Source organism: Eleginops maclovinus, chromosome 24, assembly GCF_036324505.1.
Source record: "Eleginops maclovinus isolate JMC-PN-2008 ecotype Puerto Natales chromosome 24, JC_Emac_rtc_rv5, whole genome shotgun sequence".
Taxonomy (NCBI): Eukaryota; Metazoa; Chordata; class Actinopteri; order Perciformes; family Eleginopidae; genus Eleginops; species Eleginops maclovinus.
Genome location: NC_086372.1, coordinates 6,102,193 through 6,117,447, shown reverse-complemented (window position 1 = coordinate 6,117,447; position 15,255 = coordinate 6,102,193). Strand labels below are relative to the sequence as shown.

Below are 15,255 nucleotides of genomic sequence, written 5' to 3'. Positions count from 1 at the left end.
TTCATGCTGCACGTCAACATGTGCCGTAGCCCCGGCATGTGTACACATACAGACACTGGCATTCTATGTATCCTTTAGATATAGAATTTACTGAATTGATATAGGCATCTGAAGTAAATTGGGATGATGTGTCTATCCAATTTAATCAGATGTATTCCTGGAAACATGGTTATTATAATGTCCAAATGTAAAGTGGTTAGAAAATACTGTGACATGTACATTACAATTATTACATTAATATGGGCATCATTTAATGTGTGTTCATATGCATAATTAATTCCTGAAAAACACAAGTATTTCCTCTTACAGTTTTCATGCTAAAGCTGATTAATATATGAAGTAAGCATTCCTTCCTTAAGCAAACACTACTCCCACTTCCTATTGGATATGTCAGTACTTTAATGTGAAGTTATCTACATTTAAATCATTGTGCCCTGCACTCACACAAATGTTATCCCAGAGATGCTTCTCTAGTTTTTTAGCATACCAACAACTGCCATTGTGCCCAACTTGTTATTGGCAGCCGGTTGCCGTTGAATGATCCCACTCATTAAGCTCTTCACTGAGACACGCAGCGATGGATTGCAGGGGCTGCTGCCAGGGCTAATCAGAGGCATGAAGGAGGAGGTTAGGGAATTTGAATGCCGGCAGCCAAAAATATCAGAAATGTTTCTTCTGACTTAAGTTGCAAATGCCAAAATGGCTGAAAGAAAATCTCCAGCTAGTACTCTCAACCCCACAGTAACTGTACCAACATCTTTAGTGTTCTTTTGGCAGATGTTAAGAATATATTTGTAGTCATGGTCACTGGCTCCACACTTTCTTTTGGCTTCTGGCAGTCCATGCATGTCTCGGGTGCACAAACCCTTGGAGAAAAATCCAGTGATCATAATTATTTCATCCCCCAACATATCCATCAATCCATCACTCTGACTGAATCCAATCCTTACTACAATTTGACCCCAATCTGTTGCCATATCTGCAGAGGATTGCAGTTTCCCTTCTCCTTTCCAGTGGCCTCTACAGTGCCAGACAGGATCAATCAAGCCATGCTGAGGCATCTGGGAGGAAGTGGAGTTGTGTTTGACCCTGTAGGTTTGCTGCCAGACGATGAGAGTAAGCAGAGTGGACAGGTTCAGCCTGCCTCCACTCTCCAGACGACCAACCTGGACTAGACTGGACAGCCGGGGGAATGGAGATGAGCAGCGGGATGACGACCGCATGCGTGTACCTGAGTGCGCTCTCTGGTGAGAGGAGGCACTTGTATTTGCATGTGCGCACGTGTCGCATCGGTGTAGTGGCCGTGAGTGGGGTTAGCAACTGTGGAGCAATGGAGGGGTGTGTGTAGCTGTGTGTGGCTGGTGGAGAGGATGTGAATTTTTAGTCTGTAAAGTCATGCAATCTTGAGATGAAGTGGACACTCAATTCAATATGTAGGGAGAAGTGGTATTTTAAGATCAGAGTTAAGAGCAAACCCTCCACAAAACCAAGTTACTCAGTTGTGGTTTGCTACTTGTTGACAGCGTGCTATTGATTTGGTCATTTTATAGATGTCACAGTTTGTAAATCCAAATTCAATTCATTCAAATTGACATTACCTCGAGTACAAAAGAGCCATCAGGCATACGATACCTTGATATGAAGCCGATATTTACCACGGTGCATTGATAGAGTCTTCTGCCATGATCATTTTTGTTATTTTTCAGACAAATAGATATATTTGGTCCCACAAAACTTCTTAAATTAAGTGCATCACAAACAGGACCCTGGTTCCCGCCAAATGTACTGTAACTCACAGGGTTTCCTAAAGTCTCCTGTCACAGCTATGGCTGGAACCGGCTTCTGCTACTTACACATTGTTGCATCCTTTTTTGACACTCTGCTAATGTCACATATAACCACATATTAGTCATGGGCCATTTATCTGCAGAACAAATAATGTTCATACAGGTACATTGTTCTGATAAGACTTTTACTAAGCGTTAAAAAGCTTATTTTTTTTAATACTTCTGTCTGGCTGGAACGTTCAGTACATTTCCATACACATAATCAATGGGCTTCTCTCTAATAGCGCAGACGACACAACACGCTGTTTCTCTTCTAATAGGGAAACAAAAGACAGTACACCGGCAGGTGGAAACTGCCATCCCGAACAAACACAGCATTGATTTCCAGTCATTGTTCATGTACACAGCCCCAATTTGCTGTGGAAGAAAGAAAGGGATGGGTGTAAAGGCAGGGTCTCGCTGGAGTTGCATTATTGGACAGCAGTAATTGGCTAGTTATTGCACAATTCGTCCCATTCATCTCCAGTGAGCTGCTGTTATTATCAGCAGTCAGTAAGTGAGGCTGGTGACGCATTATTGTGGCGGGAATTAATTAAGAAAGTCGGTTTGATATTACCCTTTGTCATTTCTGCCCTCTGATCCCTGTTTCTTTTAATTCCATCACTCAAAAGTGTCCTCCTCCTCACACTCGACAGCTATGACATTATCTGTTCAAGTTTATATGCAAGGGGCCCATAAAACATCTGAACCCAGCTCCGCCAGGGGGCCCTATGTAGTAAGGTTTAATAGGAGCAAGGCAGTAAAGAGTTGCCATCCAAAATGAAATATCCACCACTTTAAAAATATTGACACCAACCCCTTACAGACATCAAGTGTTTTCAGTGAGTGTGTGTGTGTGTGTGCACACATGTGTGTGTGAACGAGTACAAGCTCTGACTGTGGCAAACATCACAGTGTAAATTAGCATTAATAACACAATGTGATTCCAGGTAAAACAAATGCGTACATGCACACCTGGTTTCACACATTCTAGTCAACAGATGGGTACACTGCGGGCCAGTTATTGTGCAGGACGAATGCTTATGAGTGTTCACTGTAGGGCACAATCACAGAAAAACAGTGGGAATAGACTCCTTTTTTTGGCCAGCATGTAGTCAGGGGTGTTGGCGATGCCCAGAAATGTGGAAGCAGCGTGCAAAACGCAACAACGTTTGAGTGTCAGCTTCTGGCCATACCGCTGCTCTCTGCCACACTGGCTAACGTGCAAATATTGAAACTGTCTACTTTGTAGCATGTCCCTTTTTCAGATCCAATTACCCCACCAAATGTCATAACATGAGCTTTATCCTAGACTTCCTGTCTTGTTTAAATGTTCAGCTCCAGTTTACTGCCATTCGTTTTTTTTCACAAGGGTGAAGCAAGGACACATAGAGAAAAAAGTAGGAAAAAGTTGAGAGACAATTTCATGCAAATAAGGTAACGCCAATTTGTAAAATGTCATTGAGCATTCAACATTTTAGGGAAATGGCCAGGTTGCACTATACTTAGCTGAGAGAAGAGCCTTTATAATGGCCAGGACAGGAAGTAGAAATATTAAGGTACTCTGTAAGGCGAGAGCCTCTCAAAGCACCCGTGCTCATGGGAGCCAAAAAAGAAATATGCACTCAGCATGTTGCCCTCAGTAGCATCAGGAAAAAAGGGCCAACCAAATGGCATATTTAACAGCTCCCATTCCCTGTGACATTTTTTAGTCACGGTCTCTTTGTGCAACCTCGCTTCCTTCCTGTGGTCACCTCTGTATTCAGGCCCTTTTCGTCCTGTTGCAGGAATGGAATAAGATTGACGTGCAAAATTTGCCTCAGTCGAAATGGTGTGTTTTTTTTAAGGGGGCTGACCTTTTTAAATGCTTGAAAACACTTGCAGGCTGAAAGTTAAAATTATGCGAGTGCCAAGTGGAATGGCTAAAAAATAGATCTATTTTTGGGTAAAGTTGTACAGAAATTTTCCACTACCACAGTCATATAGATCCATTACCCTTATACCATTACCTTAATTCCATGTTTTGTGGAAAGATACCAAAAGGAGGCACCTGAGAATGAACGTAAAGCACTGAATTAAAACACTTCTTTAGATTACACTGAATGGAGATGATGGTGACACATGTGCATAGTGCAGGCCCGGTGGATATTATGCATTTAGCAGGCATAACTCCGATGATGATGATGATGATGATGATGACGAGCCTTCTGGGGCCCTTGCTATGCAGAAAATGTGGCCGCATGCTCAGAAGGAGAGGGCAGTTAGACGTGACCTCAGATGATTTGGGGGAAAGAGCCGGTTTCAGGTTGGATTGGCAGTGTTATGGCAGGGTGATAATGCTGCTGGATCACAATCACTCTCTCGGTTTGAGGATGCCGGGGCTCTCTGTGTTAATTAGGCTTCCCTCTGCTGATCCCTCGCTCCCTCTCTCTCTCTCTCTCTCTCTCTCTCTCTGACAGCAGCATACAGAAGATACCGGGTCTGTAAATCTGAAAACAACCCTCCTTCTCCTCCTGTCATCCCCACACGTCACGCTCTTCCGTCCACGCTCTTTTCTTCTATACATTTTGTTGCTCTATTACAGTGATTTACCAAGCTGGGGTTTCTTTACCCCAGGGGGGAAGGGTACCACTGCAGTTTCCAGGAGGGACGTGGGGAAAATAGCAGCTCATTGTAGCTCATTTTAAAAGGAAATTACAGTTAGACACATGAACACTTGTTTCAATTGAGTAAAATCTAGTTAGCAAGCCTTTGCAAATGGTAGAGGTTTGTTTCGTGGAAGACCTTGATTTCTTTTTCATATGGATTAATGGATAGTAACGTTTAAATGATCACACATAGCTACAGAAGGTGATAGATTAATAATAGTTTAAATAGAAGCAACAGATGAATATCTTAAGCGTTAAATGGAGTAAATGTTTGAATTTGTTTGCTCTTGCCCACTGGTTTACTTCAAATCCCTCGCTGTCTTGACATTTCCGATGATGTCCATCACTCTTTGAGGTTATAAAGCCGTCCTGTCTGCAATTCTGACCGTCTCTCTCTTTTTCCAGGATTGAACCAACCTCTCATCATTCCCAACTCTTAACTGGACGGGTCCCTCCACTGAGTGAGTAAGCAAACGCCGTTCCGCTGTGCTCACATGCGGTTAACTTGAGTTAGCTTAGTTTTGCTAAAACATTGTGGTTTGGGTTATTATAAGTACATGTTTACATATAGGTCAGGTATACCATTTGTGGTGCTTGTGTTGACCTTTCCATGCTATGCAGACTCTGTTGCTCTTTATACTACCTTTACCTGACTTGCTGAGCATCTAATATTGCAGCAGAGGGGTTTAAATGGAAGTTACTTGAAAGCTAATACATATAGAGGTGCATTGTGCGTCCGTATCAGAGGGCTTCGACAACATGTTGGTATTTGACTAGGGGGAACATCCCCATTTCCTTCACATCTCCCCTTCCTACAGCAATTCAAGCTAGGTTAAATTGAGGAAATCCATGAGATCATAGCTTTCACTTGGACTCGGGCTTGTCAGTCTCTTTCACCCGAAGCGTAAACGCTCCCTTTAGGATACTCAAAGGATTTAGCGCTGTGGTTTTCATTTGCTGCCTCCTCGGTTGAGTCTTACCTTGAAAAAGAGATTGTCTTTCTCCCTACGGCACGGGCTGAATAAATGGCTTAAATGACTTCTAACTCTGTCGCTCTCACACCCCTTCATTTCTCTGTCTTCATCTTCCTCTGCTGGGCTTTCTCTCCGTCAGCAGAAAGCGATGCGAGTATCAAATTGCAGAGCTATAACATTCTTATAGCACTTTGGTCAGACTGGCCGAAATGAGATAAATCCAGAGAGCACAAACTTTTATCTTCACGCTCACTACTGCGCATGTGCTTTTAAATACACATACAACAGACCCAATTAGATGAATAAAGGAATCGATGATGATAAAAATTCTGCTCTCTTTGCAAGTAGACCCCGCCAAGACCTCTGACTGGCTGCTTTTGAATTATAGATGCCTGAGTGACAGATGCGAGATTGATGTCTGTCACTACTCTTGTGTGTCTGGCACAAGAATATAATCCCCAGCTTTCTCTCTCCACACACACACACACACACACACCGAAGGACCCACACAGATCAACAGCAGGTTACAGTGACTCCTTGAACCACGCGAGGTATTCACTGTTGTGGTGGAGAATAATGATTGACTGGTTGGAGCCTGATCTGCGTCAGACAGAGTAGGAGACTCTGAACTGTGCTGCAGGCAATTACTTTGTTTTAGAGGGAAGGAAGGAGGGAGGGAAAGAGAGAGAGAGGAAGGGAAGCATGGAGGGAGACACGGGGGAGGGATTTGCCCTGGCTGCTGTTAGTTAACAGTGACACCTGGTGGTAAAGATCCTATTAAATCCAATCCTTTTTTATATATTCTCACTCCTGTCTGTCTTATATACTGCAATCACTTGCTCCGACTGATATAACCCATCCCAGCACTGCCTAACAAAGTCACGTGAATTAAGTAAAACCTTCGTGTTGCGCAGACGCCCACATGTATTACCATCTGTACCCTTGAGGGCTTCCCATTGATTATATTGATTTGCAACCGCCAACCCCTTACCTCAAAGGTGCAACACGCAGCGCTTGATGCATCCGTCTCTCTCTCTCTCTCTCTCTCTCTCTCTCTCTCAAATTAATTACATCCTACGTCTTACTAATTACAGACTTTGCAACTCAAGTGAGACCTACACATTGCTCATAATAACATTTAGCAACATAAAGCTGTTCAGCAGATTTGGCCTGGATCAGTACCAGAAAGACGGGCTTTGAAGCCAGTTTGACATAGTGGCGAAATGTGGCATTACAACTTCTGGGTGTGTCTAGCTTCTGGAGAGACGTCTTTTAAATCAGCCATCACAAGAGAGGAATTAGGTGGAAGTTATTTTGAGCTTCGACTGTGACATGTTTACCTGATTTAACGTTCAAAAAGTGCTTTATTTTCTCATGCTGCCTGTGCTGCCTCGCCTCTTTTACCGCCTGTATGAAACCAGAGCTCAATATTTGGCCATCTGAAGATTGGCTTTGTGACTTTTAGGAGATTGACTCAGTTATTTTTCCAGCATTTTAATCGCGAGCATGAGCGTGCAAAGGGGTGCTAGTTTAAAAGTGCACATGGGCTACTGGCTTGCGACATCTACCAAAACAAATTCCAATGAATGCATATGAATAGAAAGTGTCACATCATGCTATTTTCAGCTTTACCTCCAAAAGGCTGCTAGGAAAAAAACACAGGAGGCGTGTGAAGACAGCTTCATGATTGACGGATGGTGCAATGTGTTGAAACACTGTCACTTCACCATTGGCTCAACATGAGGATTATATTTCATTCTTGCCTATGTTAAATGGTGTTCCAAAGCTCTGATAGAATTGCAAACTGAATTACTTGGCTGGTGAAATGGAAGTGAAGGCTGGCTGTAGCTCCCAAACATTTGTAATGTTAAATAAATGATCCATCCAGACCGGCAGACCTTAAGACTGACTACGGTTTTCAGATTTTAAGACGGAATACAAGATGAATGGTTCTGCTGTGCATTAACGATGCTGCAAACTCCTTCTGTAGGTCCTGCCTGTCTGCCTTCAGACCTGGAATTTACTTGAAATGCTTTCAATCTTTAATGAACGGCTTTCTATTTGACAGACATACAGCACCATATATCTAAACTCGGGTAACATTAGATCTCTCTGCTCCTTTCACAACAAACACAATATGCTATTTTTGGATTTCTCTATTAACCACAATGCTTATATCTTGACCATTTCTCTTACTAGTGCAACATTAGATAAAGATAGATGCTCTTGGAGAGATAATTCCAAGATTATTTGGAAACCTACACCGAAATCCTACCTACTTTTAGTGCAGTTTTGTGCTGCTGGCCATGCAGCGGCCCCAGTGGAGGTGTTGGGGTTAATTGCCATGTTAAAGGGCCCCTACACAGAGGTTATGAGAGGAGTGCATTCCTCATTAACTCTCCCTCCCTGAATTTCCCCAAATATTCAGTGTGAGAATTTGAAGTTTCAGCCAACTACCCACAAGCTTACATTTCCAGGCTCCGAAAATAATTTACAACAGTCATGCCTGATGCATTTTGTCAGACGTTTACCGGCTTCCACACTGGACACGGCCCTTTCAAAACAAATATTCACAGAAAGCATTCAATTACTAAATCACCTTGGTCTGGTTGCCAAGCAACATTAGTGCAAGAACCGCTGCTTCCATTTCCTTTCAGCCTCTCTGGTGATTTGTCTTGTGTTGCTCATAAACATTAGTCTAAGAGAAAAATGTTGGAATGGATTCACAATGGAGCAGACACAGTGGTAAAAAACACAAACTGCTCTGCCGCAATGCATGATGCCTCCCACAGTACAGCGCACACACTTTCAATTTCCGATTGGTGTGTTATTGTTTTTTCTCCCGTTTCTCCTGCCTGTTAATTACGATCATGGTGTCCTCGGCTTCCCTGAGCACTTTGTGATGTTCTGCAAAGTGTTCCTCATGAATACAGTTGACATGCTCTCTCTTTCATACACTCTGACAGAGTTTATGGTAAATATAAGATGCATTTGGACACAGATGGAAGAGATGCAAATGCTTCCCACCTTTTGATCTATTGTCAAACTGTGAGCGTTTGTGTGTGTGTGTGTGTGTGCGCATGAGGTCCGCAAGCAAGCAAACCCATTGAAAATCACCAACAATCATATTGATTTGTGTACTTTCGGTGCAGTGGTGTGTACTGTAAGGCGTAGGTGGCTGTGTGTGATCAGGAAGGAGACAGGCACACTCCATCATCCTCAGCGTCATCTGTCAAGGCGGGACAGCCGACAAACACACAGGCGTACAGATGCCCGTCAAAAGGTGTATGAGCACGCCTCACCATGTGTGTTTTCCTCTAAGTGGCCCGCCGTATGATGTATGTATACGCTCCTGGTGCCCGGCTCCATCACGTTTTCTCCTCGCTCGGAGGGGTAAACGAGTCAATCGCTGTTATCCGAGGCGTGCAGAGATTTGTCTTTGCTTTCAGATCTGGAATAACTTTATTTGTCAAAAAGAAATAAATGGGCTGGGGTCTGGCTGGGGACACATTTCAACAGATAAGATTACAGTGCCAGTTGGTGCTGTTACACATGGTAGCGGGCTGTTCGACACACACATGGTCTGTGGACCTATTTCTATGCTTGGATGTATTTTGTGTTTATTTTTACACTTGGCCTCAAGTCCTTTTTGGAACTTCTTCACTGTCTAGTAAGCAATTTAGGAAATGTGTTTGTCTCTATTTGGTATACTTTTGCTTAACCACACCAGACAGCCACAGCTATGTATATTTCATGTATTCAGTCGTAAACTAAGTATGACTAGGGATTTCTGACGCTTCCTTTGGAAAATCTAAGCTAAGTTAATACTATAAGAAGTACGGAATAAAAAGTCAAAGTGACATTAGGTCTTACCTCCTGTAATTTAATTTCTTCTGGTCTTTAAAGTCTGGCTTTTTGGCAAACCCAAGTGCACGACCCTCTTGGACATCCAGCACCATTTTTGTCTTTTTTTCCTGTAGCCCATGTGGCCCATAAGGTCAGATACATTACACAGCTCCAACCCCATTGACAGAAGAGCATACAGTTCCATTAGATGAAGGTTATAGCCATGCTGAAGACTCTCTAACAGCATAATTATTAGAGTTGGGGACAAATGTCAAAGCCCTCATTAAGTCCCTTTTGGTGCCAGTGTGTCCAGTGAATAAATCCAAATGGCCTTCATTCTAAGGAGGAGGGCACTGATGTCCTCCTCTCTATGGCAGCACTTAACCTACGCAACGCCATAAAATCTGACGGCGGTCATAAGTGCGAAGTGCATCCACAGACCAGATGATGACTAGACACTAAATCGCAAGAAAGCTGCAGTTGTGTACCACTTTCGGATTCATTGATTTCGCCCCTTGGATTTAATCCGGTGTATAAAACTCTGTCACCCCTTCATCACATTTTTACTCATTTTTTGAGGTTTTTAACTTAAATTCTGGCCAAAATGTACAGATTGCACCTTGACATTCAAGATATTTTGTCTACAGACAACAATTATTATTTTTATTAAATAAAACTTACATTTCTTATATCATCTGTCCTTATTAATAATGAATAGCCGCCCATAACCTAGCTTGAGGATCAAAACTACCTTGAGTTATGTTGCATTGTGCTGTCCTTTCTGAATTGTCAGTGTGTCCTCTACGCCTACACAGCGGTGTCGTAGCTGATGCACTGAACAAAAGGAGCCTTTCTTAGCAAAATATAAGCTAAAAATATACTGCTGGATTCTTTTTTCTCACCATCAAAGATGAGTGAGCTGCACTCTGCTCAGTACTCAACTCTCTTTTCAGAGCTGGATTTTGTTTCGATGCCACCACTAAACCCCTCTCTGCCTCAGCTTTCACAGCTGACTTTCAATTGTTTTCAGTGTGTTTTGTATGTTTGCTTTTGAGAACAATGAGTTATGAATGAGACATGTGGATTGAGATTTGAAACTCATAATTTTTTTATCAGCATTCCTCACTCAATGTGTGCTCCTTTTTTCGGTTTGATGTGGTGCAGCAGGGGTTACCATGGTTTTTAGTTTTACATAAGCTTGTGTTCGGATTTAATATTTTACATTTTGCAGCATATTTGGTCTGCGTTTCTGTAGAACAATCACAGCTGACTAAATACTGTGACCTACCATAACATTTATTTTCAACAACTATTGGATTGTTTGACTTATACAGGCATTCATGATCCCCAGAGGAGATGTCCTACCAACTTTAGAGCTCCCCTGAATTTTTGACGAGAGGCTAACATTGTTTGGATTTAACGAGGACAGCTCATGTTCAGGTTCATATTTGTATTTTGTGCCTCTACTCTGACATGTCTCCATGCTTTAATGTTCAAAAAACCCTTTATTTTTCTCATCCTGGTCTGTGCTGCAGCACCTCTTTTCACCCTCTGTCTGAAACCGGAGCACAGTCTGCTCTGATTGGTTAGCTGGCCGGCTTTTGTGATTGTGAGACATGTCCCTCCCCTTAGCCCAGCACGTACAATGTGTTGGAGCGCTGTCTAATAGAAGCGCGAGTGTTACATAATGATATCAGCGGGAACTTAACGAAGGAGGCGTTTCATTCAATAACTTTCCATGTACTGCCATCATCCGGTCAATATTTTAATGTCTAACACTTTTATGGCCTGTTAATGACATTCAGCCCTACTTGTTATCACGCTGACAAGGTTACAAGGTTTATTTGTCATTTAGGGTTGCGCAATAAAATATAAGCCGTAGCCCTTTCGAGCTACACACACATAGAACACACTCATCTTGTATAAAATAAAATCATCAGATGGTGAACATGATATGTATGGCTTCAAATCAGGTAAATATCGGCATTAATTACCACCTTAAACAACACATTTCCACCAACGCAGCAACCTGCATTGAATCGTCACTTAGTCATGTGTCTTTGTCAAACCGTCTTATTGTCAAGAGGAAAATGAATCATCCTATCTGAACAATAAACCCTGTTCAACTTGCTGTTATCCACGCAAGGTAGTCTCTATGAATTTGATGCTATCAATATGCATTTCCAGGCAGTAGAACAACCAGGAGGGAGAAGCAGAACCTTTTTTAAAGAGGCCGAGTCGTGATCAGTGTGTGAGACGTGGCTAATTTCCCGATGTTTTGCTTGGTGGATTAAATATTCTATTAAAGAAACAGTTTTCCGATCGAATTTGCTCAAGGAGAATATGGGAAGATAGCCAGGAAGGGAGGCTGAGAGGGCGAGAAATGTTTCAAAAATTAATTCCTGGGGTTTATTTAACTCGTATCTCCTCCATCCTATCTGGGCTTATGCTCGGGCTTCAGAAAGAAAGTGGAGTGAGTGAGAGGAGGCTGACAAAGGACGGGGATAAAGACGGGATCAGGTGGAGGTGAGGATGGACGGGGGGTGGTAGTGGAGGCTTGAATTGTGGGGGAAGCTTATCAGCGTGACACACACCTGGGCCGCCGTCCTCTAGCTTTCTTCATATCTTTTAGATGAAAGCTCTAATAGGCCAACGGCTGTGCAGAGGTCAGCTGTCTGGGTTGTGTTTGAAATACTAACGCACTGTTCACTACATGCTCAATCTGTATGTAATACAATAACAGTAAAACTTCCAGTTTGTTAAACACCGAATCATGAGGACAAATCCCCCTAAACAAATATGTTTTTTTAGGGCAGCGACATTCATTTCAATAGTATGTTATACAGTTTCAAATGCAGCCCTGGTCTCACCCACCCGCTGTATCATTCCCCCTCCTTGATGCCGTTCAGGTTCAGAGCTGTATTTTTTTTTTCTCTTACAACCATCCAAGCAGAAAATCGGACGCCTGTGCAGCAGATGTTATAATTTCATCGCTGTCTGGTTTGGAAAATGAAGGAGCCATACTTTAAATAAATCACACACAAACACCACATGCAATAAAACTCTTATTTAGAGGGCCGTGGAGATATGTGCCAAGTCTTGTGGGGGAAATTTAACATTGCAGAGGTGATCTCACCTTCACGTTTCACTGGTAGCCGTTCGCTGTAAAGGTGCCACTTTTATTTGCTTCTTTTCCTCAAACTGTGTGCAACTCCTCAAAAGTAGAAAGCTATTTTCAGGGATTCCTGCTTCTAGCTGTTGCATTGCTTATCTTTCCAGTACACAGGCTTTCCAAAGTTGCTCTATACAAAGCAAGGAACCAAACGCTTCATTCTGATTATTAATGGTGATGGTTTAGGTGTTATCTGAGCAGGCTGTTCTGAGGATTCAACTCCCCTATCGCAGTCAAAACTCAAAAATCGTTGAGTGTTTGCAGTTACCAAATCTCATCTGAAGACTGAGCACATGCTTTCCGTGCCTTGCGGCTCATACTTTCTGCAGCTTCCCCATGATCAAAGAGCGCGATGTGGATGTCGGGATGGAGGAAAGGGAAGAAGGGATGTAGGGAGTGGACAGATGGAGAGATGGGTGTGAGCTAGAATTAAGCACGCAATTTAGAGCACTTCTTTTGTTGGAATTGTGGGAGTGGATATTTTTAGCTACAACTGAAGCTGGGCTATTGAGGGAAAGTATTAATATTCATACCAATGCTCTGGCGAATTATAGTGACAGAAAGAGAGAGGTTGCATAGACGTTGTGCTGGGAGGTATACAAGTCTACTTCTTTTTTATTTAATATGCCTTGCTAAAGACTGTTATGACAGTGGCTTGGGTTTCATTCATATCTGGTCGTGTCCTTTCTCTTATTTAGTTCGAATCATCGCTCAATGATTAGATAACAGAAAATAACTGCCTAATAATTGGAGAAGTAGTCAAAAAATGCATGTTTTGTCAGATCTTTTTTAAATATGATATCAAGCGAACATCTTTGGACTTTAGACTGTCAAAAAAAGACATTTGAAGACAACACCTTGGACTTTGTGGAACTTCTAAAGACACACTGCTTCAACACCTGGACCTGCCACAGCTTGAGATGTTTTTTTGTGCCTTTATTTTCTGTGTTCACCTGCTTAGAGGCATAACAACAAAATGTTCCGTATCTCGACTGCACTGAAACACTCGTGGGACCCTGGGCTACAGAAATGCATTTTGTGACTGCTCGTTTCCTCTAATATAAATAGAAAACCATCCTCACAGGAAGGGTTGGGGAGGTGGGCTCTATTGTCTGTAGCGTTGAGTCTCCGCGGACAGACCGCTGTTTGATTCCACCACATAAAACCGACTTAGCGGGTGGGACAATGGAAAAAAGCGTCAAGACAGCCTGTGCGCTGCCAGCCAGAGACTTTTCCAATGAATGACCCCCATTTTGCCCTTAAAAAGCAATTACGGGAGTTTGATGTACCTTGGTGGATAATTCTCCACCTTATAGGCAGCGAGAGACCTGAGGAGGGGGTGTTGGCACAATCGTGCCACTGTACAATGAGAAGAGAGAAGTCATTGGGGATGAGGGGAGGAGAAACGATGGGCCTGGACATACTGAGCATTAATATTTTATGTCCTCCGCCTCCATTTGTCTCTCTCCTCCTGTTTTTCTCGCATCTAATAGACGTTAGGGACGCGAGTGAAAAGAGAGGGGGGGGGGTGTGCATATGCATGTTCGCCTACTTTCGTGCACTATCATTTCTACATTTAGTTGGAATAAGAAGTGAGGCTCTCTAATGGCCTTCTTACCAAGCCGAGCTATTGAAATTGCGTCGTGAATAACCTTATTTTCAAGGTCCCTCTCTATTCACACGGGTTCACATCCTACCTCTGCGCTCTCACAGGCACAGGCGGTTAAGCAAGGCTGGAATGTAGCACTCCAACAATAACACGACTGAGACATGATTTCTGTCAGATAATCTACTTCACATTATCAGAGGGGGCCAGAAAGTGTTCTAAAGCATGGACTTTTTAAAAATTATTATAACAAAATGTGATTTACAAAGACCGATAATAGGTAAGGTCAATGAACTTGAGCTTGGGTGGGAGTGGTGGAGAGTGGGAGCCTTGCACTTCGGCACAAATACATTTGGTAGCTCAACTAGACCTTCATCCCACAGCAGTGGACTGTTATTTGACCAGCTAATGTGGCTAAAAAGGCCAATTGGTGTAAAATGCTGCATTATGTATAAATTCTGGGCTTTAAGCTTACATTTAAAAGAGTTATAAAGTACTGGAACCTTTTTTATTTCAGTTATGTATAACGTTTGTCTAAAGTATGCTTTTGCTAGTATAAGCAACCAAGCTACTGGTCATAATTCAATGAGACGGTAGCAGTTAAACCTCTAGTGTACTGATCTGAGGAGTAGCAGTGTGTTATTTCTTCTTCCAAAAGTTTTATAGTGTCACTTGACCAAGAAGTAGGCTAAGCAACTCTTAATATGTTGCTGAAGGGTTCTTTTTGACACTTTCAAATGGTAATTTAAAGAAAAGTGTTCAAATTAAAAGGTTAAAAAGAAACATGAATACAGTGTATGTCATTGGCAAATTAATCTGAACTCCATTTTACACCAACCATCCGTATGATTTCCATCCCTTCTTTAATCTCTTACCGTCGGTCGATACCTAAAATACATTTTCTCACACAGCTACTGACGGCAGATTCCCAGAGAAAGGTTAGTTCACTTAAGGTCCACGCTGAAGGTGAAAAGACAATTGAAAAGAAGCACTAATTTCCATGAAGACTGGGCCAGGTGTATAAATGAATTGATCTCATTAGATGGTTAAGATGTTAAGCCCGTGGCCTAATGGAAATCTTAATTGTCGGTAATAGCCCCAAAGGAGGGCCGGCCTGGTTGTGACAAGTAGAATTAACAAGCAGCCGAATAAATGTGGGCAAAATGAGAAAAGCTTTTTATTC

The 15,255-nt window shown here is 42.5% G+C and overlaps 1 long non-coding RNA gene across 1 annotated transcript in view; it reads left to right on the top strand.

Moving 5' to 3' along the window:
• The window catches only part of LOC134860971 (uncharacterized), a 132,140-nt gene that overhangs the window by 70,001 nt on the left and 46,884 nt on the right, over positions 1 to 15,255 (top strand). The window contains exon 2 of the long non-coding RNA XR_010165340.1: positions 4,880 to 4,935. This is a non-coding gene — a long non-coding RNA (uncharacterized LOC134860971). The remainder of the gene's footprint in view (positions 1 to 4,879; positions 4,936 to 15,255) is intronic.